At 35.8% G+C, this 21,733-nt stretch overlaps 1 pseudogene; it reads left to right on the top strand.

The window, feature by feature from the left end:
- The first annotated feature begins 6,368 nt into the window (after positions 1–6,368).
- Positions 6,369–6,468, top strand: LOC139438600 (U6 spliceosomal RNA; annotated as a pseudogene).
- The last annotated feature ends 15,265 nt before the right edge of the window (positions 6,469–21,733 follow it).

The following is a 21,733-nucleotide window of genomic DNA, read 5'->3' as shown; positions in this document are numbered from 1 at the left end:
ATATCCTTGTTTTTAAATGTCCTATTATAGCACCCTTCATTTTCTTATCTCTTTGCAGAGTGCTATCTTCATTCTTTGTCCAGCTACCATCAAAGAATCTCTCCTATTCATAAGTCCCGTTAAAACTTACATCAGATTCTGTACCTGGTGTATTCTTTGCTCTAAAAAGCCACACGAACTCAAACCCTTCAGAAATTGGATAGTAAAAATTGGTGAGTCAGCCAGGAGACCAAAGGATCACCAGCAGCAATAGGCATGAGCTTAAGTAAAGGAGAATCTATAAGGGAAATTCCAGATTAGTCTATACATCCATGTGAGGAGGAATGGCTACCCTCCAAGATGAATAGAAGACATGTGGATGGCAACTGAGGCAAATTTGTGGCAAACATCTCTAGCACTAGCACAGGTATTGATGAAAGATGCCTTAGCTAATGTGCTAGTGCTAGAGGCCTTTGCCACAAATTTGCCTCAGTTGCCATCCATATGTCTTCTGACAAGGGCTGTCGTACAGCTGCCACTATTTGGCAGTCCCCCTTTTCCTTATTTTAGTGCATCTGCTCTGCTATCTGATGTAGTACAGCCAGTATACCTGACATTTTGGGGTATCCCCATGTTCTCTTGACATTTTCTATTCATCTTGGAGGGACTTATGAACAGGAGAGATTCTCTGATGGGATGTTATTTTGTCAATGTTTTACATTTTAATCACATTTTGTTTTGATCAAAGTTTTTATCATGATGTTAAAATGAACGTTCAGTTTTGAATTAATACCTTACCCCTGAATTTAAAGTCTAAGTATATTCCTGAAGAGTAAACCAGAATATGTGAGAGTTAAATGTCTGTCTAAACAGCTAAATTATTGCTTAACTGCAATTGTATTTCTCAAGTATTCCTAACTGGTCGCTGGTTACTATTAAAAGTGTTTCCAAGAATGTGCTTCACATTACAGGCAACACAGATTCCAGAGGCAATTTTAAAAGCAATAAAATCAGAGATGAGAGATGATGGAGAACTTGGAGACAGCCAATCCAAAGGAGTGAAAATTATGAGTCAAATTAATGAGTTTTATGTTTCTGTTGGTGTGTCTTAACTCCTTTTGTGTTTGTCAGTTTGTTCAGTGTCTATTTTCATACCTCTGGATGGTATTAAGTAATTTTAAATTAACAAGTGAAAATTCTTAAAAGAGCTCCATTCAAATGGGCAAAATTTAAATAAGCACTTGTATTGGTAAATGAGTAAACCTGAGGCCCAAATTGGAGAAGCCAAACAGGATACAAAGTCACATAAAATCTGAATTTTAAAAAAATTAAAAGGAAGGAAACTAAAAAGTTTATCCAGAGTTCTTCCATGATCTTTCTATAGTCTATCCTACTCCCAAGGTCTTCTAACTAATTAGAGTGGACTTATGGTATTTTACTATAGAAATATTGTGACTCTAGCAGTTGAAGAAATTTTATCACTGATGTGCAGACAGTGGCCATGGTAGCTGCTGAGGGCAGGAAGGGGGAAAAAGAGATGTGATGTGGGAGAATTTTTTGTATTTGGAGTTGTCCTAAATGATGTTGCAGGGACAGATGATGGGCATCATATATCCTGCCATAACCCACTGAATAAACTGTGGTCGAATGTAAACTCTAAATCATGTGATGCAGTAGTATTCACCAAATGCAATGAATGTTCCACAATAATGAAAGAGGTTGTTGATGTAGGAGAAGGGGGTGGGGTAGAGGGTGGGGTATATGGGAACCTCTTACATTTTTAAAAAAGCTTTATTTCTCTCCCCTTGCCCCCCCTCATCTGCCCCAGTTGTCTGTTCTCTGTGTCTATTTGCTTCATCTTCTTCTTTGTCCATTTCTGTTGTCAGTGGCATGGAAATCTGTGTTTCTTTTTGTTGCATCATCTTGTGTCAGCTCTCCATGTGTGCGGCAACATTCTTGGGCAGGCTGCACTTTCTTTTGCACTGGGTGGCTCTCCTTACAGGGTGTGCTCCTTGTGCATAGGGCTCCCCTACATGGGGGACATCTCTGCATGGCACAGCACTCCTTGCATGCATCAGCACTGCACATGAGCCAACTTCACACGGGTCAAGGAGGTCCAGGGTTTAAACTGTGGACCTCCTATGTGGTAGACAGATACCTTAACCACTGGGCCAAGTCTGCTTCCCTCTCTTACATTTTTAAATGCATTTTTTTGTGATCTATGTATATTTTTTAAAGGGCAATTAAATTTAAAAAATTATAAAACAAAACCAGTTAAGGAAACTAAGGGGATGGATTGGGTGTGGAAAATACAGGAGATGTTAGTTTAGCCTAGAATTTTATTAGACTAGAAAATTAAAATGATAGGGAAAAAGGTGATATTACAAAATAAACCTTGTTTTGTATACTCTAACCATGGAATTCCCCAATTAATTTTTTTTTATATTTTAAAAAATTGTATTTTTATTATTTTCAAGTTATTATTTAATTTTTTATTATCTCCAATTAAATTTTAATAGAATTTGTGATGACAATAATGTAATGGCCAAATTTCAGTAAGTAAAGAAAAAATCCTTGAAAGTTGTGGGAAGATTATTCTAAATTATAATTAAAACAGATTAAACAATAATATATAACAGAACTTGGTAGCCAGTATGCTTTTAGTTTCTTCACAATTTTAGAATTATATTACACAAAAACAGAGTTTTAACTTCTTGTGGCAGAAGGAAAAAAAACATTTCTTGCATAACTATAATGATTTCAACTTTATTTACCTTTGGTGTAATCTATTAACATTAACTATATATATTTAAATCTTTAAGACATTGGAAATTATAAGATTTTTACTAATGAAATTTTTACAAATCTCTTTTTAGAAAGCTGTTTCTGCTTAAATTGAAATGAACAGGTTTTTTTTTCTTTTTCATTGAACAGAATTAATGAAAAGAGACTAAATATATATAGAAAGAAGTAAAATATTTGTGGAAGCAAATTCACAGTCAATGCTGACTAAAACTTGATAAGTTTGTTTAGAGGAATGAATTTTGTCCTAAGATTAGATGACTGGTTTTCATAAAATCAGAATGAAGAATGTGTCCACGTAGTTGCTGAGGTCAGGGAGAGGAAAGAAGAGATGTGATGTGGCAACATTTTCAAGACTTGAAGTTATCCTAAATGATATTGCAGGGACAGGTGCTGGACATTATATATCCTGCAATAACCCACTGAATGGACTGGGGGAGAGTGTAAACTACAACGTAAATTATAATCCATGAGATGCAGCAATGCTCCAAAATGTGTTCACCACATGCAATGGATATGCCACAATGAAGAAAGAGGTTGTTGATGTGGGAAGAGTGGGGCAGTTGGGAGGTGGGGTGTATGGGAACCTCTTATTTTTTTTTAATTTAACAATTTTTGTGATCTATATATCTTCAAAGAATAAAAAAAAATTAAAAAGAGAAAGAAAAAAATCAGAGTGGAAATATGTAAGACAAGGATAGAATGAATATGGAAAGTTCTGAAGACATTGTCAAAGGTAGTATGAAGTAAAGGAATGTATTTTGTAAGGGTGAAATTTGTTTGGAGATGAAATAAATATAGACATATTGTTATGGTTGGTTTTAGGATGTTTGTGAAAGTATTTTCTAAACTGAAATATTTAAATGGCTAATTCCAAGAAGGTGTTATTAATTAGAAACCTAGATTGATAAAAAGTAACTTAAATACAGTGAAGCATGTCAGAGGCAACTTCAATCTGCATATTAAAGTAGTGGTAGTGGGAAGATCATTTTGATTCCATTGGGAATCTTGGGTTATCATAAAATAATGGAGAAAGTACTTTTTCCTATCCTGCTAAGTTAAAATACCTGTTTATTAGCATAATCATGGGAAAGGTTGCAGAAGTAAAAAGTAAAGTAATAAAAATATTTAAATCCATTTAATGTTATAAACTGCATTGGATGAATTTACAAAGTTTATAAAATTTAAGAGATAGCTTCAGTCTTGTCAAACTCTCTTGCTCATTCAAATCCAGGCATCCAGTATCCTGAATGGTGTCTCTCCATTTGAGTTATTGGCTAGGTTGGTCACTACAACCCTTAAATTAATAAAAGGATCTTCCTTATCTGGCCATGCTTCCAAAGTGGATGGAGAGTATGTTGGTATTTCAGGCAGCTGGCAATAGCTTGATACAGCCAGATTTACAATGGGTATTGCCTATAGATTGGTTCTTTTCAGAGTGTCCAAAGGTGCTGTGAACCAGAGAAGTGAAGCATTGGAGCCTCGCTCCAAGAGCCAATGATGCCACAGCATGCTGGCTGTGTGAAGGACATACCAAGTGGAGTATTACTTACCAGAGTAATGTGAGTAAAACCTAAACAGACACAATTGACATTATGGCCTGCTTCAATGGAGAGACAACATGTATGGTAATGCAAACTGGAACTTAGTTCTGTGAACTGCAGCTGAAAGAGGAATTTGTGCATTGATTAGTATATTGATTAGTATTAAGTACTGTATCTATATACCTGGTAAGTATGACAATATCTATATGAATATATATGCAATTCATTTTCTAATGAATTAATGAATGTGACTATAAGATAAAAGAATGGCTTTCTTAAGTGTTGTCCTTATTTTGCCTGCCATATGCTTGTCTTGTTGTTGCCTATATTGTCTTTGTGAGTTTATGTCTAGGGTTGTGCCTCTTTTTAACTCTGCTAGCTGTCCTAAGCATAACAACCACTCTGGGAAGTGAGGGTGGCAGCTTTCTAGCAGCATTTGAAACTTACAGGACAAGTCCATCAGCTTCAGAAAGATGTAGTCTCTGGAGACACCTAGGCTTTCTCATTCCTATGGTGCAGTATGTCATGGCTACCCTACCTTTGGGGACTGCTTATCACCATTTTATTTATCCTTTTAGTAGGACCACATATTTTGAAAATTCTAACATAAGTGTATTTCTTCCAGAGTCAATTCCTTCTAGAAAAAGGTATTAGTCATGCGGGGATTTCATTATGTTCCAATCATGGAGCAGGCCCACATTCCCTCAGACACAATAAAATAGCTGAAGAGTTTCACAAATCATTAGGCAGGGAACTTCTGCCCCTAATCAGCAGGAAGCAGCTACAGGAGAATAACCACTTCCCTTCAACTCCCCCTTAAGAGTAAGGGGGTGAACTCTCTGAGGAGGGAATTGGGGCAGGTTACATTAGGAAACAGGGAAGACAACTGGTCAAAATAAAGTCCACCAAAGACCCTGGTCACAAGGTTCAGTTTGAAAGTCCTGGACTACTTTATTATATGTTCATGGAAATGTTTCTTACCCTTTGTGTTCCCCATAAACATTTTTCTTTTTGCCCATAGTGCCCTTGTCTACAATGAGCTTCAGCCCACAGTCAAACCCAATGTTTGATCTTCCTTGGTAAGCAGAGGATGCTCCTGCCTTCCTTGGACCATAATAACTACAGCAAATTGACAGCATGAAACACATTGCTGGCATGACAGAATACAACCCATTGACAAGTTTGGAACATGACTTTCTCATTTAAGACTGAAATATAGCTTCCCTCTTTCAATGAGACTTGATTATATGTTTTCTCTTTTAAGGGAACAGGTGAATAAATCCAGGCCTTTATTAGGATATGCTGTATATAATAGTTTAGGATGTTGCATTGCTCTTGTCTGCATGGAATGACAAGATGGAATTGGTGATGTGGGATAATTACCCATGGATTTTTGCCCTACTGTCAATGTAGGCTGCTTTGTGGGACTGTGGGAGTCCAGGCTCCCTCCCCAAGTCCTCAGCACACAGCCACCTGTGTGACCTAAGCATAAGTTAAAGGTCAACAACCCTCCCCAGAGGGTAGAGAATGTATAATGTTATCATAAATTAAGATCTTCACACAGCGTAAATATTCTTCCTGTGAGCATAGGGAAAATATGAATATACCTGATCTATATGCTTCACATGACCCTAGCAAAAATTCTGTTCCAAAACCTCTTATATATCATCCTAATTTTCTCATCTCTTTGTGGAGCCCTATGTTCATTCATTCCTTGACTGACCACCACCAAAGATCTCTCCTGTTCATAAGTCCCAATAAAGTTTATATCCAATTCTCTTCTCAGTGCATTCTTTGGTCTTGCAGCCACACCAACTCATGCCCTTCAGGAGTTGGGTTATAACAGGCAGATTGGCCTCTTTTCTGTTATTAGGCATCGCCTATCTACTCTAGTGATTCTTGCCCCTCTATTTGAGATTGCAGCAGGACTCCAAAGGATGGGAATATAGAATTTTGTTGGCTCTTTTGTGGGTCTCTGTCCACAGAGATAATACATATGACCACATGAACACAGTCATATTCCACAGAGATATGCCCCAGTGCTAGCTTTAGCAGCAACTATACTAAAATTGGAATGATACAGAGATTAGCATGGCCCCTGTGCAAGGATGATGCAAAATCATGGAGCGTTCAATAGAGGCATGCCTAGATGTACCCTTCTCCATGCATCTCCTCACCAACACCCTGCACTGATACCCTCCCCTGCCATAACTGCTGAAAGGACACTTCCACAATTGTGTACTTAACCACTCCTCAAACTCCTAAGTTCATCTGGTCCTTCCTCCGGCCCTCCCACCAGCTCAATCAATAACCCAACCCAGCCCCCAGCCCCACTGAAACTCACACACCTGCATCACCAACCCCATTCACATCACTTCCACCATTACCCTATCCAATGCCAAACCACCCCATTCACAATTTCACAGGTTCTACCCAGATTGAGCATCATCTTACCACTCTCTACTTTCTGTATCCTGCTGACTCATCTTTTAGACTACCTTTGTGATTCTAGTCAATATCCTTTTTTTATATCAGTGAAATTATACAATATTTATTCTTTACCAATTTACTTATTTCACTAAACATAATGTCTCCAAGATTCTGATGGATATAGGGTGATGAATACATGACTGCAACTTCTTTCTCCCCTGTTACTATGATACAAAGGAAATAATTATATGCAAATTAGAAGGTAATGAGATACAACCCTCAGCATCAAATTCTACTTTTGCTGAGCAAGACCTTCTGTTGAGCCAATGAAATATGAAAACCGTTGAAGTATAACCATTTGGCCAAACCTGCACAGAAGTCCTTTCCTGTCCTCACTTCAACTTGCTTAATTAACATAGTAAAACTCCCACCCAGGGGTGGAGTTATCCACCCATTTTTGATCATGCAATGTATGTGCAAATGTGATTTCCTGGACATACTATTCATACAATTATATAACCGGCTATGTATATGTGTGCTAGTCCATATGCATAAAAGCTAATGCATAATCAGAGCCAATGTTAAGTAGTAATGGGTATTTAAGAAAGAATGAAACCACAGCACAGGGAATCAGGTCTGAGTCACTTTAGACAAATCTTGGCTCCTGTCTGCACACATAATACTTGTAAGCTCTACCTAACACTCAGGTTAAAGTTTTTTGGTGTTATAGATATAGATATAGGTATAGATTATAGATATAGATATAGATGTAGACATAGACATAGACATAGACATAGACATAGACATAGACATAGACATAGACATAGACATAGACATAGACATAGACATAGACATAGACATAGACATAGACATAGACATAGATACATAATCTGGTTATCCTCAAAGGCCCAGCTTTGGGGCCTAACAATTCTTCCATGTTTAGCAATTCTTCTTACAGCTGAGTAATATTCCTTTGCCTTCTATACCACTGTTTGCTTATCCTTTCATCTATTGATGGATATATGGGTTACTTTCAACTTTTGGCAGCAGTGAATAATGCTGCTATGAACATGGCTGTGCACATACCTGTTCATGTTCATTTATCTAAGTATGTCCCTCGAGTGGGATTCCCAAATCATATAACAGTTCTTTATTTACCTTCTTGAGGAACCACCAAACTGTCTTACACAGTGGCTGCATCATTCTACATTCCCACCATAGGTGGATGAGTGCCCCTTTTCCTCCACATATTCTCCAACACTTGCAGTTTTCTAGTTTATTTTACATAGCAGCCAATCTAATAAATTTACAATGATACATGATGTAGTTTTTCTTCCTTAAAGTCTATTTATTCACAATTGCATTTATTTGTATTCTACTTTTTTTTTTTTCATTTCCTTCTGTATGCTTAGTCTGAGTTTGCTTTACTTTTTCTTGTTCATTCGGGTGTGCAGTTAGGTCTCTACAAGCATTTTATTCTTTTTTAATGTGTGTATTTATGGCTATAAATTTCCCTTTTAGTCCTGCCTTTGCTGAATTACATAAGTTTTGCATTATATTTTATCCTTTTCATTTGTTATAAATGTTTTACTGTTTTCAATTTTAATTCTTCTCTGAACTACTGGTGAAGAATGTGCCATATAACATCCATATATATTTTTTAATTTTTCCTTTTCTATTATTGATTTATAGCTTCATACCCTTATGATCATAAGAGTTGCTTTGAATAATTTCAGTCTTTTAAATTTATTGATTCTTGTTTTGTCACCCAATGTATGTCTATCCTGGAAAATGATCCATGGCCACTTGAGAAAAATATATATCTTGTTTGGGGGTTCTAACCTACAAACTTTAAAAGACACTAACTTAGTTTCAATAGCATACACTTTCTCTGCTTGCATATCCCTCTATTTCCCCCTCTTCTTATTGTACTTGCCCCATATTACTTCTTTATATTTTAAATGTCCATTTTCAGGAAAAACACTTTTTTTTTTTTTTTTTTTTGCTCAACTGCATTCTGACTCTAATAGGAATTAAAGAGTAGGGACAAATATTGAGAATACAGTGCTATTGGGATTTTAAATATACTTTCCTTTATTAGGGAATTTGTAGGTTTACAGAACAACCACCCATGAAATACAGGATTCTCATATATCACCCTATGCATTGGTATAGAATATTTGTAACAATTGATAATAGTGCATTTTAAAAATTCTAAGGTCCACAGGATGGAGGAATAGAGTATGGATTAGGGTGGAGTACTGATATTCTATTCATGAACTATTGTGATTAGTAATCAAAGAAAATGTGCCATTGGTGTGGAGAAAGTGGCCATGATGGCTGCTGGGGGTAGGGAGTGGGAGGAAGAGATGTGATGTGGGGGCATTTTTGAGGGTTGGAGTTGTCCTGGGAGGTGCTGTGGGGACAGTTACTGGACATTGTATGTCCTCCCATGGCCCACAGGGTGTACTGTGGAAGAGTGTGGGCTATGATGTGGATCATTGACCATGAGGTGCAGCGGTGCTCAGAGATGTATTCATCAAATGCAATGAATGTCTCATGATGATGGTTGTTGTTATAGGGGGAGGAGTGGGGAGAGGGGGGTGGAAGGTATACGGGACCTCATATTTTTTTAATGTAACATTAAAAAAATAAATAAAGAAAAAAAAGTGTTCTATTAATTAAATTCCATGGGTTAACCTAGGGCTCACTGATTGTGAAGTACAGTTCCATAGATTTTTAAAAATATTGTCTTCTGTTGTTGTATATAAAATCTAACATTTCCCTTTTAATCCTATTGAGATGTATACTTCAATGCTGTAAATTGCATACACAATTAACAATATGCTACCACCACAACCATCCATTTTCACCACAAATATCCATTACCTGAATATTTCCATATTTCCAAATAGGAACCCTTTTCATTTTAAGTCATAACTTTCCATTCCTTATAAGCAAATTATCCCATGGTAATACATATTCAACATTGATATTGGTCTTGTAGAATGAATTTGGGGGTGTTCTTTCTTCAATTTCTTTGAAGAGTTAAAGGATAAATGGAGTTTTCTTTCTGAATTATTATGTAGAATTTCCTGGTGAAGTAATCTTTTTTGTCTTTTCCTTTTTGGAAGTTTTTAAATTACTGATTCAGTCTCTTTACTGGGAACAGGCTTGTTGAGATCTATTTTTCTTAGTCGGTGCAGATGGTTTGTGTGTTTGTAAGTATTTGTTCATTTCATCTAGACTATCTAATTTATTTCATACCATTGTTCATACTATCCATTTATAGTCCTATTTATTTCAGGGGAGTTAGTAGTAATAATTTCCTTTTCATTTCTAATTTTAGTCATTTGTACACTATTCCCTTTTTTGTTAATTTTATTGATCTTTTCAAGGAACCAGAGTTTGTGTTTTTTTTGCTTCACTGTCTATTGTCTACTCCATATATCTCCATTCATTTTGCCTTTTCCTGCATTCTCATTTTGGGTTTAGTTTCCACTTCTTTTTCTAGTTATTTCAGTTTTCAGTTTATGTCTCTGCTTTGAAATCTTTCTTCTTTCTCAATGTAAACATTTAGAAATACAAATTTCCTGTGCTGCATTCCATAAGCTTAGTATGTTGCATTTTCATTTTCATTTGCTTCAAGACATTTCCTAATTTTGCTTTTGATATTTTCTTTAACCCATTGGATATTTAAAGGTATTTTGTTTAGATTCCAAGGATTTGTGAATTTCTCATTTCTCACAATATATTTCTTGTATCTTTGAATTTAAGATGAGTCTGTTGAAGACAGTATATATTTCAATCATGTCTTTTTATCCATTCAGCCAATCTCTCCCTTTAATGGGAAATTTAATCCATTTACATTTTTCTCTTTAATTATTTTTTTATTTTTAAAAAAGATTTAGATTACATAAATGTTACATAAAAAACATGAGGGATTTCCATATGCTGCATTCCCTCCCCTTTCCACACTTTCCCACATTAACAACATCCTTCTGTAGTGTGGTACATTTGTTACAATTGATGACCCCATATTGAAGCATTGCTACTAACCATGGATTACAGTTTACACTATAGTTTGCACTTTGTCTCACACAATTGGTGTTTTGACAAAATATACAATGGCCTGGATCCATCACTGCAATGTCGTACAGGACAAATCCAATGTCCTGAAAATGCCCCCATATTATACCTATCCTTTCCTCTCCCATCCCTCAGAACCTCTGGTGGCCATTGTCCTTACATCAATGAAAAGAGTTCTTCCATTGCTATAATAATAATAATAATACATCTGTAATAGACTAAAAAGGAGTCTATTTTCACCCATTGTTCATTCCCCAGTCTTAAGGATTTGGGGATGGTGATGTCCACTCTACTTCTAATCGAGATCCCTTGGGGTAGATGGATGAAACTATCTCTCTTGCAGTTGCTGACACTCTCTTTCCTTGGGATAGTCATTGTCCATCATAATATCCTTTCAGTTTGTCCTGGGTGAGTCCAATGAACTGGAGAGAAAGTGTTGCAACTCTGCTGAAATTCACAGCTCAATTAGCCCATGGATCCTAAGATATATATATCTCTGAGACATATATTTATCAAGTATAGTGCTAATTATAGTTTTAAATAAAAGGATCAGAAGAGCCATGTGTAGAGGATCTATAAATGAATCTAACTCTGTTATACTGGGGAACATAAATTCCAAAGTAAAGCTCACTGACAGGGTGCTGAATTTCTGAGCTGTTTGCCCTGCTATCATTTCTGTATATCTCTAGATCCCTCAGGAACCCAGCTATTTCAGGCACTTTTTATTGTGACAGTCACTTTCTTCCTTTGCTTGAAAAATAATTTCTACTTCAGTACATAGTTGCATTTCCATATTTTTGCTTTTAATAAATCTTTTTTTCTTTCTGTTCCTCAGCAGGATTCATTTCAGAGACTTTTCTTTGAATTCACTAATTCTGTCTTCTTCCTGATCCAGCCTACTCCTGAATCTCCTGGGAACTTTTCATTTCACTTATTTTAGTAGTTAACTCCAGTAGTTCTGTTCAGCACCTTTTAAAATTTTCTCTCTTTGCTAAGATTCTCATATCACTTATTAATTGTTTTTGTAATGTCTACTAGTTATTTCTCAGATTTTCTTTATCTCCTTGGGCACTTTTAATAATATTTAGTAAAGGCTTTGCTCAATACATACAAATTCTTTTTCTTTTTCTTTAGTGTTTTCTGAATTAGTATACTTTTCCTTTTATGGACCACCATTTCCTGTTTTTTTCGGGGGTGTTTTGGTATGTATTCATCATATATTCTTTTCTACACACTGTATATTTTAATATTTTAAAGGTGAGTGCTGGAGTTTATCTCATGGGATGTCTATTTCTTGCTAGGAACTAATATCAGTAAGAAATTTTCTTGAGCTTCACCCTTCCTATCAGAAAAGTCTGGCCAAGCAAATGTAGGGTGCATATTTACCCCTGCCTGTCTGGACACTCTCTTCTTGTCATTTTGCTTGTTTGTTAGTTTGGAGCTTCCACGGAGATAGAACCCACTCTCTTCTCAGTTTGCAGCTGCAGGCCTCTGCCCTACAGCTCTCTGCCTCTGTAATTTCTTATATTCCTTTCATTGTCTCAAGCTTTTTTGCCTGGATAAAAATTCTTGGAAAAGGGGTGTACCAGAGAAGACTTTCTTATGTCAGTCTTTACCAACTGAAACAGAGACTGATCTCCACTGAGTGGGAACATATTGGCTCCAATATACCTTGGGGAGAGGATCAGGAAGGCCACGAGATATCTCCTCTGAAGCCTTGAGGAAGCACAACATCATCATGTCTCCACTGCATCCACCCTTGTCTAGGGCAGATTTAAACAATAATTGCCACCACCCTTGTTCCATCATATTGAAGCAATGCTGTCTCAGCTCTGGACCCCCAGTGATCCAAAATTTCTAATCAAAAGATTAGATAGTTCAGTGATTAGTGTTGCCTATCTCTGTTCTTGAAGAAGAGGAATTTTGTGTCTCTTGCTACCAGTTAGCTATCCAGGGGCTGGGCCTCATAGTGGCCTGCATTGACAGGAGGATGCATGGCAGGAGTCACCACACCAGGAAGAAATAGATCCATAATTATCCTTGTATGGGTTTCATTTTAACATTTTGGGAAGAAAAAGAGGCTTCTAAACCAAAAATGATAAAACTGGCTTTTAAAACTTACTACGTATGCCTTTGAGTTACTCTCTAACATAATTTTATTTCACCAACAAGGACTTCCTTAAGCAATTTTGTGGTTTAGGTCTCCCTTATTTTTATTCTATTTTTATTTTTTAGGGGAATATGTTATTTTGTCCTTCAGCTGTGGAAGATAGTTTTGCCAGTTGTAGAATTCTTGGTTCATAGTTTATTTTTCTTTCAGCACTTTAAATATGTAATCCTGCTTTCTCTGGAGTCCCCCATTTCTGATGAGACATTGGCAATTATAACTCAAGCACATGGGTTAGTCAGCTTGATATCAACTTTACTGAATGTATTAAACTATTAGATAGCAAATCAGCTAGGAAACAAAAGACTTGAATATCCCAAGTAGACATAAAAGACATTTATATAACATACCACTGAACACCAGCATAATCTCATTCTTCTCAAGTTTACCTGGAACGCTCTCCAGGTTAAGTCATGTTTTATTCCATATACATCTCAATAATTTTTTTTAATGTAAATCATCATACTAGGTATATATACAACTACAATGGAAAATCTTTAAAAATCAATAGCAAGGAAACTGAAAAATTCAACAATACATAAAAATTAACACATGTTAAAGCAATGAACCTAGAATAAATCCCAAGGGAGATTAGAAAATACACAAGAATAGTGATATAGTTCAATAAAATTGAATTGAAACTACAGGGAAAAAAATCAGTGTATTATGGATAACTGATTTTCAAGAAGGTTGTCAAGTCATTTAATTGGGAAAACAGTCTTTTCTGTAAATGATGCTACCAACCTAAAATAGGCACATGTAAAGAATGAAGTTAGGCCTTCCCTGAGTTAAGATTGCAAAGTAAGAAACTTGAGGATTCTATCCCCCCATTGAAGCTTTGAACAACCACAAGTAGAAGAAACATGTTTTTCAAAACTCCAGAAAATAAAGAATTTCTATAACAGTTTGAGTACTGAATCAAAAGAAAGACCATTTATAAGCAGTAGGAAATGGTGGCCTGGTTGGCAAGTCCTCATCCCATAACCATTTTGGCAAGAAAACAGCCAGTATTCCCATTTGGATCCTTGTTCCAGATGGAGCAAAGTAGCCCTCATGCACATAATGGGACCAAATTTGGTGGTGGTGACTTGAGGGACTTGTTGTCCCAGAAGCCTTGTATATGTAATATTGGTAGGACAGTCAATGGCTGCCTGTGGCAAGGGATTTCTGGCTGCAGGACAGATAGTGCATTTATTGATTTGGTACAATTATCAATATCCAGTAAAACAATATTTTTATCTCCTCAAAGAGAAATTCTACACCCATTCAACAGTAACCCTCTCTTCCATAGCCCTTTTCCACCTCTAATCTAATATTTTCTCTTTGAAATTTGTTCTGTGTTTTTCATAACTCAGTACCACACAATAAGGTCTTTTTGAGTTGGGAGGTCATCAGGGGGGTTGCCCTTATGCACAGCTGAGCAGAGTCCCAGAGACAGATAAAGTAGAAACAACCCCAGATATTGGTTCTTCTGAGGGCTTCAGAGACCCACAGGTTTTATGATCATGGCAGATGGAGTTCAATGCCATATCAGTTGGCCCCTCTTTGGAGTTGGTGTTTCTGTGTGATGGAGCTGGACTCAGATGTCATCTCTTTTCACAAGCCTTTCCTGTTACTTTTACCAGAATTGTAGTTGGTGCTGGGGTTTAATATATACGCAGGTGATCTGAATCTCTAGATTGACCATATGATAGCCAGGCCCTGAGCCTCAACAGACTTCAGCTCCTACACTCTGGTTTATTGGACTTACTCACCCAGCCAACATGGAGTTGAAGAATGTCAACCACCACACCAGGAGCCAAGAGTGCCTACAACTGAAAGCAGGAGGATTGCATCCAGTATCCATGTGGAATCTAAGCCCCCTCTTGACATAGATGTGGAATGGACACAACCAATCTAAGGTCCACAGGATGGAGGAAGAGCATATGGATTAGAATGGATTTACTGATATTCTATTCATGAATTATTGTGATTAGTAATCGAAGAAAATGTGACATTGGTGTGGAGAAATTGGCCATGGTGGCTGCTGAGAGTGGGGAATGGGAGGAAGAGATGAGATGTGGAGGCATTTTTGGGACTTGGAGTTGTCCTGGGTGGTGCTGCAGGGACAATTACTGGACATTGTAGATCCTCCCATGGCCCACTGGATGGAAAGTAGGAGAGTGTGGGCTATGATTTGGACCATTGACCATGAGGTGCAGTGATGCTCAGAGATGTATTCATCAAATGCAATGAATGTCTCATGATGATGGAGGAGAATATTGCCTTGGGGGATAGTAGTGGGGTGAGGGGAGTGGAGGTTGTAAGGGGTCCTCATAGTTATTGAATGTAATATTAAAAAATGAATAAAGACAAAAAAATAATATCTTTTTGTGCCAATCTTACTTCACCTTGATGTCTTGAAGGCTCACACATATGCTAACAGGGTTCAGGCCTTACTTCCCTTTAATTGCTGAATTATATTGTATTGTTCATCCATCACTTATTGTATATCTATCCATCTGTAATGTCCACCTTTTGGTTGTGTCAGTAATATTGCCAGAACTTTAATTTACTAACATGTGATTGATTACTTGATTTTAATTACTTGGAGTATATAACAAGAAATTGGATCACCAGGTCATATATTAATCATATACTTAATTTTCTGAGGAAATGCTACACTGTTTTACACAGCCACTGCACCATTTTATATTCTTACAAACAAACAATGAGTATTTTTATTTCTCCAAAACCTCTCCTACATTTCTAATTTTCTTATGTACAGTTTGGAATTTGTTCATCTTCTTTTTGAAATATCTGTTAAAATATTTTGTCCAGTTTTAAATGGGTTGTTTGTCTTCCTGTTGTTAAGTTGCAGATTTTTATATATTCTGGATATTAAACTCTTATGGACTATGTGATTTCCCAATATATTCTCCCATTGAATAGACTATGTTTTTACTTTTATGATAAAGTTCTTTGATGTACATGTCTTTTAAATTTTGTTGAGGTCACATTCATTCATTTTTCCTTTTGTTTGTTTTTTTTAATGTTTATTTAAAGAAACCATTTTCTAAAACATGGTCTTAAATAAGCTTCCTTATTCTTTCTTCTTGGGGTTTTAATGTTCTGGTTCCTATATTTTGGGTCTTCAATCAATTCTTATTTAGTTTTTTTGTATATAGGGTATGGCAGGGGTTCATTTTCATTCCTTTGTATGTGAATATCCAGTTTTCCAAGTGCAAAGTGTATTGAACAGACAACTATCAATTGAGTAGATTTCCCACCCTTGTCCAAATGAGATGACTTAAAAGTAAGGATTGGTGACTGAACAGTCTATTTATTTCTCTGGACTATATATCTTTCCCGCTGCTTGTACGATGGTATTTCAATTACTATTTTCCCCTTTTTTAATTTAAGAAGTTGTACCATCATGGGTAATGTACAGAATTCCCATATCACTCCACCACCACCTTGCATTATTGTTGAATGTTTGTTACAATTCAAAAGAATATCCTCAAAACATTACTGCAAACTATATCCTATAGCTTACATTCGGTGCATTTTTTCATAAACTGCCCTATTATTCCTACCATGTATTAGTATTATATGTTTGTTTTAGTTCATGAGATAATGTTCTCATATATGTATTTTTAGCCAAAGTTCATCATCAACCATATAGTTCACTGTGTTATACAGTCTCAAGCCTTGTATAATCTATCTGAAGTCCGCGCTCAGTGGTGCCTAGTGTCATTATACAGAATTGTTTCAGTCATTACCTCAGTCAATTTTCAAGCATTTTTCTTACTCAATTAGAAAAAAATCCCATCCCATATTCCCTTATAGCTCAATATTACAATATTACTGTTACTAAAATCCATAACTTACATTAATTGTGTTTTTTCCTTGCAGTATCATATTCTTAACAGCTTGTAATAGTGGCATGCATGTGTGCTATATCATAGGAGAACATTCTTGGACTTGCGCTATTACCAAAATCCTCATCCACCACTGAGTTCACTGTGTTAGACAGTTCCTAGATTACTCTCTAGTTTTCTTTCAATTGGCATTTATATCCCTTGACTACCCTTTGAGCCACAATCACATTTACAAATCATCAGTGATACTTATATTTACTGTACATTACCATCAACTCTATCCATTGTCACATATTTACAATCAACCTTATTAAAAATTCTACATACATTATCAACTCACTCTTCTCAACCTTTATCTTTTTTTAAGATTTTTTTCAACCTTTATCTTATCTCCTAGTAACCTATACCCTAGATTTTAACTCCACAATTTTAATCATTGTATTTAATTTCTATTGAGACCATACATCATTTGTTCTTTTGTGTCTGGTTTACTTAACTCAATATCATGTCCTTAAGATTCATCCATATTATCTTTGGTGTCCTGACTCCATTTCTTCTAACAGGTGAATAGCTTTCCATCATATGCCTGTACCACAATTCATTTGCCTATTCATTGCTTGATGGACACTTGGCTTGCTTTAATCATTTAGCAATTGTGAATAAAATCACTGCAAATATTGGTGTACAAATAGTTCACTACACTGCTTTCAGTTTTCCTCAATATAATCCTAGTAGTGAGACAGCTGGACCATATGGCAATTCTGTATTTAGCTTCCTGAGGAACCACCAAACTCTTCCACAGAGGCTGCATCATTGTACATCCCAAGCAAGAATGAATGTTCCTATTTCTCCACATCCTCTCTAGCTTTCTCCACATCCTCTTCAGCATTGTAGTTCTCTGTGTCTTCAATATTGGTCATTCTATATGTTATGAAATGATAATTTTGTAGTTTTTTTCCCTTTTTTTGGTAATTGAAGAGTTGTGAGTCAAGTAAACAATCGTACAATTTACAGGATTCTCATAGTTTCCCCCACTGCAAGCACCTTACATTGTTGTGACAATTTGTTACAAGTGATTACTAGCTCTTTATTTCATAGCTTATATTTGGTGTATTTCCACACAAAACATCTTATTATAAAAGCCATGTATTCATACTGAATGTTGTTATAGTTCATGAGAGATTGTTTTCATATTTTCACTCTTAACCTCAGGGTTCACTGTTTTGTACAGTACTCTGTATACATACACTCAGTGTCTCTCAGTACCATGACAGACATTTCCTATTATTAGCTAAGTCCATATCAGGATGTTTTCATTACTCCAAAAGGAAAAATCCTACACCATCTTACACCCCTCATTATTGACCCTTAGCATTGATATAGTACCTTCTTTACCATTGATGTAAAAATATTACAAAACTACTCTTAACTTTATACATTACATTAGATGTATTTTTTACATGTATGTCCATTTTCTTAACACCTTGAAACAGAGGAACAAACTTGTATTTGTACTATTAACTGCAACTGTCACATGGTGGTTGAAGTCGTATGTTACATAGTCCCTGGATTATCCTCTACCTTCCGTTCAATTGACAGTAACCATCATAGATTAGCACTTTCAGCCAAAATCACATATGCACTTTATCTCATTGAAATGTTTCCTTCTATTCCTGTCTTTGGAGTGTTTTTCTTTTCTTTTTTTTAAAGATTTATTTATTTATTTATTTATTTATTTATTTATTTATTTATTTATTTATTTATTTCTCTCCCCCTCCCCCCACCCTGTCATCTGTTTTCTGTGCCTATTTGCTGCATCTTCTTTGTCTGATTTTGTTGTTAGAGGCACAGAAATCTGTGTTTCCTTTTGATGTGTCATCTTGTGTCAGCTCTCCCGTGTGTGCGGCACCATTCCTGGGCAGGCTATACTTTCTTGCGTGCTGGGCAGCTCTCCTTATGGGGCGCACTCCTTGCATGTGGAGCTCCCCTATGCAGGGAACAACCCTGCATGGCACAGCACTCCTTGCACACATCAGCACTGCTCATGGGCCAGCTGCACATGGGTAAAGAAAGCCCAGGGTTTGAACCATGGACCTCCCATGTGATAGATGCACACCCTAACCCCAGGGCCAAGTCCACCAGCTGGAGTGTTTTTCTGTGAAGAAAGGGTCTTATATTTTATCAAATACCTTTATTGTCTCAATCAAAAGGATCATGTGATTTTTCTTCTTCAGTTTTTTAATGTACTTAGTTACACTGATTGATTTTCTTGTGATGAGCCACCCTTGCAAGCCTGGGATAAAATCCACTTGATCACTATGTCCAGCCCTTCTTTTGTGCTCCTGGATTCTATTGGCAATAAATTGGGAAGGATTTTTGCACATATGTTTATTTGGAAAATGGATATGTAATTTTCTTTTATCATAATATCTTTATCTGGTTTTGGCATTTGGATGATTGTTGGATTCCTAGAATGAGTTTGGTAGCATTACCTTCATTGAATTTTGGGGGAAGTCTTAGAGCACGACTGAATAAAATTATCTTTGAAGTTTGGTAGGATACTTCCTTGAGGCCATTTGGTCATTTGCCTCTTAGTTTTTGATAATTTTTATGACTTTCAATCTGTTTACTTGTGAATTTTATTTAAGTCTTACGTATTATCTTCTAGAGTCAATGTAGGTTGTTCTTGCATTTCTGAGAACATGTCCATTTCATCTACAGTGTTTGTTGGCAGACAGTTGTTCACAGTACCCTTTTAGGTCTCTTTTACTTTTGTGGGGTGAGTAATAATGCCCTACCTCTCATTTCTGTTTTTATTTATTTGCATCTTCTCTTGCCTTTTTGTAAGTCTAGCTAAAGATTTGTCAATTTTGTTGATCTTTCAACGACCCAACTATGGTTTTGTTGATCCTCTCTATTGTTTTTGTTGTTGTTGTTGTTCTCAGTTTCATTTATTTCTGCTTTAATTTTTGTCTTTTTTTTTTTTTTTTGCTTACTTTGAGATTACTCATCTATTAATTTTCTGTAATCCTCCAGGTATGTTCTTAGGTCTTTAATTTTAACTATATATTCCTTTTTTAATGTAGGCACTTAGCATAGTAAAGTTTCCTCTCAGCACTGCCATTCCTACATCCCATAAATTTTGCTATGTTGTCTCCCTCTTTTCATGCATCTTGATATACTTGATTTCTCTTGCAATTTTTTCTTTGACCAGCTTTTTGTTTAAGACTGTGCTGTTTAACCTCCATACCATTGTGCATTTTTCCGGTCCTCCATCAGTTACTGATTTCTAGCTTCATCAGAGAAAGTGCTTTGAGCAATTTCAATATTTTTAAATTTATTGAACCCAATATTTTTAAATTTATTGTTACCCAACATAAAAATTCACAGGTATTTGATATTGTTTTGGGAAGGTACATTTTTGGAAAGGTACTGTTTTGGGAAGGTACATTGTTCTGTAGATATCTATTAGGCATAGTTTATAAAATTACTCAATTTCTCTATATCCTTAGGGATATTATGTGTTGATGTTCTTTTAATTGGTACAAACATTATATTGAAATCTCCCATTATGATTATGGAGAAACCTCTTTCACTCTTTATTTGGCCAGCATTTGTCTCAATAATTTTGACACTGTAGTTATGTGCATATATATATATATATATGGTTGTTATTTCTTCTTTGCTTGCCCCTTTAAATAATATATAATGTCCTTCTTTGGCTCTTATAACAGCTTTGCATTAAAATCTGTTTTGTCTGATATTTTTTGTTTACTGTTGCATGAAATAACATTTTCAAGTTTTTCTCTTCCAAAGTATTTGTATCCCTGGGTCTAAGATAAGTTTCTTGTAGACAACATATAGATGGTTCATTTTAAAGCCAAGTCTACTAGTATGCATATTCTAATTGGGGGTTTTAATGCATTAAAATTTAACATTATTACTGTAAAAGCAGTACTGTACCCATTTTTCTCATTTAATAAATTTTATTTTTTAATGTTTTAAATTACAGAAAAGTTTAATGAAAGTATAGGGGATTCCCATATAATCCACTTCTACCCTTTCACATTTTTCCCTATTAATAACACCTTACATTAGTTAGAACATTTTTTACAACTGCTAAGCAAATATTGAAACTGGTACTAATTAAAGTCTATAATTTACATTATGGTTTACAACTTGTACTGTACAATTTTATAGGTTTTGACAAAAAAGTATAATAGCCCTCAACCATCATTGCAATTTAACACAGAACAATTCCAATACCCTCAAGCATGCCCTATATTCCAATTACTTTTCCCTTGCTCTCCTCTCAGAATGTCTGGTAAGCACTGTGTTTATATCAACTTTACAGGTTCTTCCATTACTACAATGATAATTCTACTTTGGTCTATGGTTGCATTCCTACCTTATATTTATTCATTCCTCAATCTTGAGGATAATTTCTCCCATTAAGTAGGCCTCCTATTCACTTTCTTGACAAACTCCTTTGAAGCATAATAGTTTACATTTTGAGGAGGTCCTTTTATCTATGTTTTCTTTCATTGCTTGTAATTTCAGTTTAAAATTAATGAAACCATTTCGTACTACAAGATCACAGAGAAGTTTCCCTACATTGTCTTCTAGGGGCTGTCTAGTGTTGCTTTTTATATTTGGGTCTTTGATACATATGTAGTTAAGTTTTGTATAGGACATGAGATATTGATCCTCTTCCATTATTTTGGGCATGGCTATCCAATTCTCCAAATATCATTAGTTGATAAAACTATTCTGAATCAGTTAGTGGGCTTAGTGGCCTTGTTGAGTATCAGTTGGCCATGTATGTATGGGTCTATATCTGAACTCTCAGTTTGGTTCCATTG

The sequence above is a fragment of the Dasypus novemcinctus genome (genome assembly GCF_030445035.2).
Source record: "Dasypus novemcinctus isolate mDasNov1 chromosome Y unlocalized genomic scaffold, mDasNov1.1.hap2 SUPER_Y_unloc_1, whole genome shotgun sequence".
NCBI classification, from domain to species: domain Eukaryota; kingdom Metazoa; phylum Chordata; class Mammalia; order Cingulata; family Dasypodidae; genus Dasypus; species Dasypus novemcinctus.
Note: the sequence above shows the minus strand (reverse complement) of the source record. Positions and strands in the feature narration are given on the sequence as shown.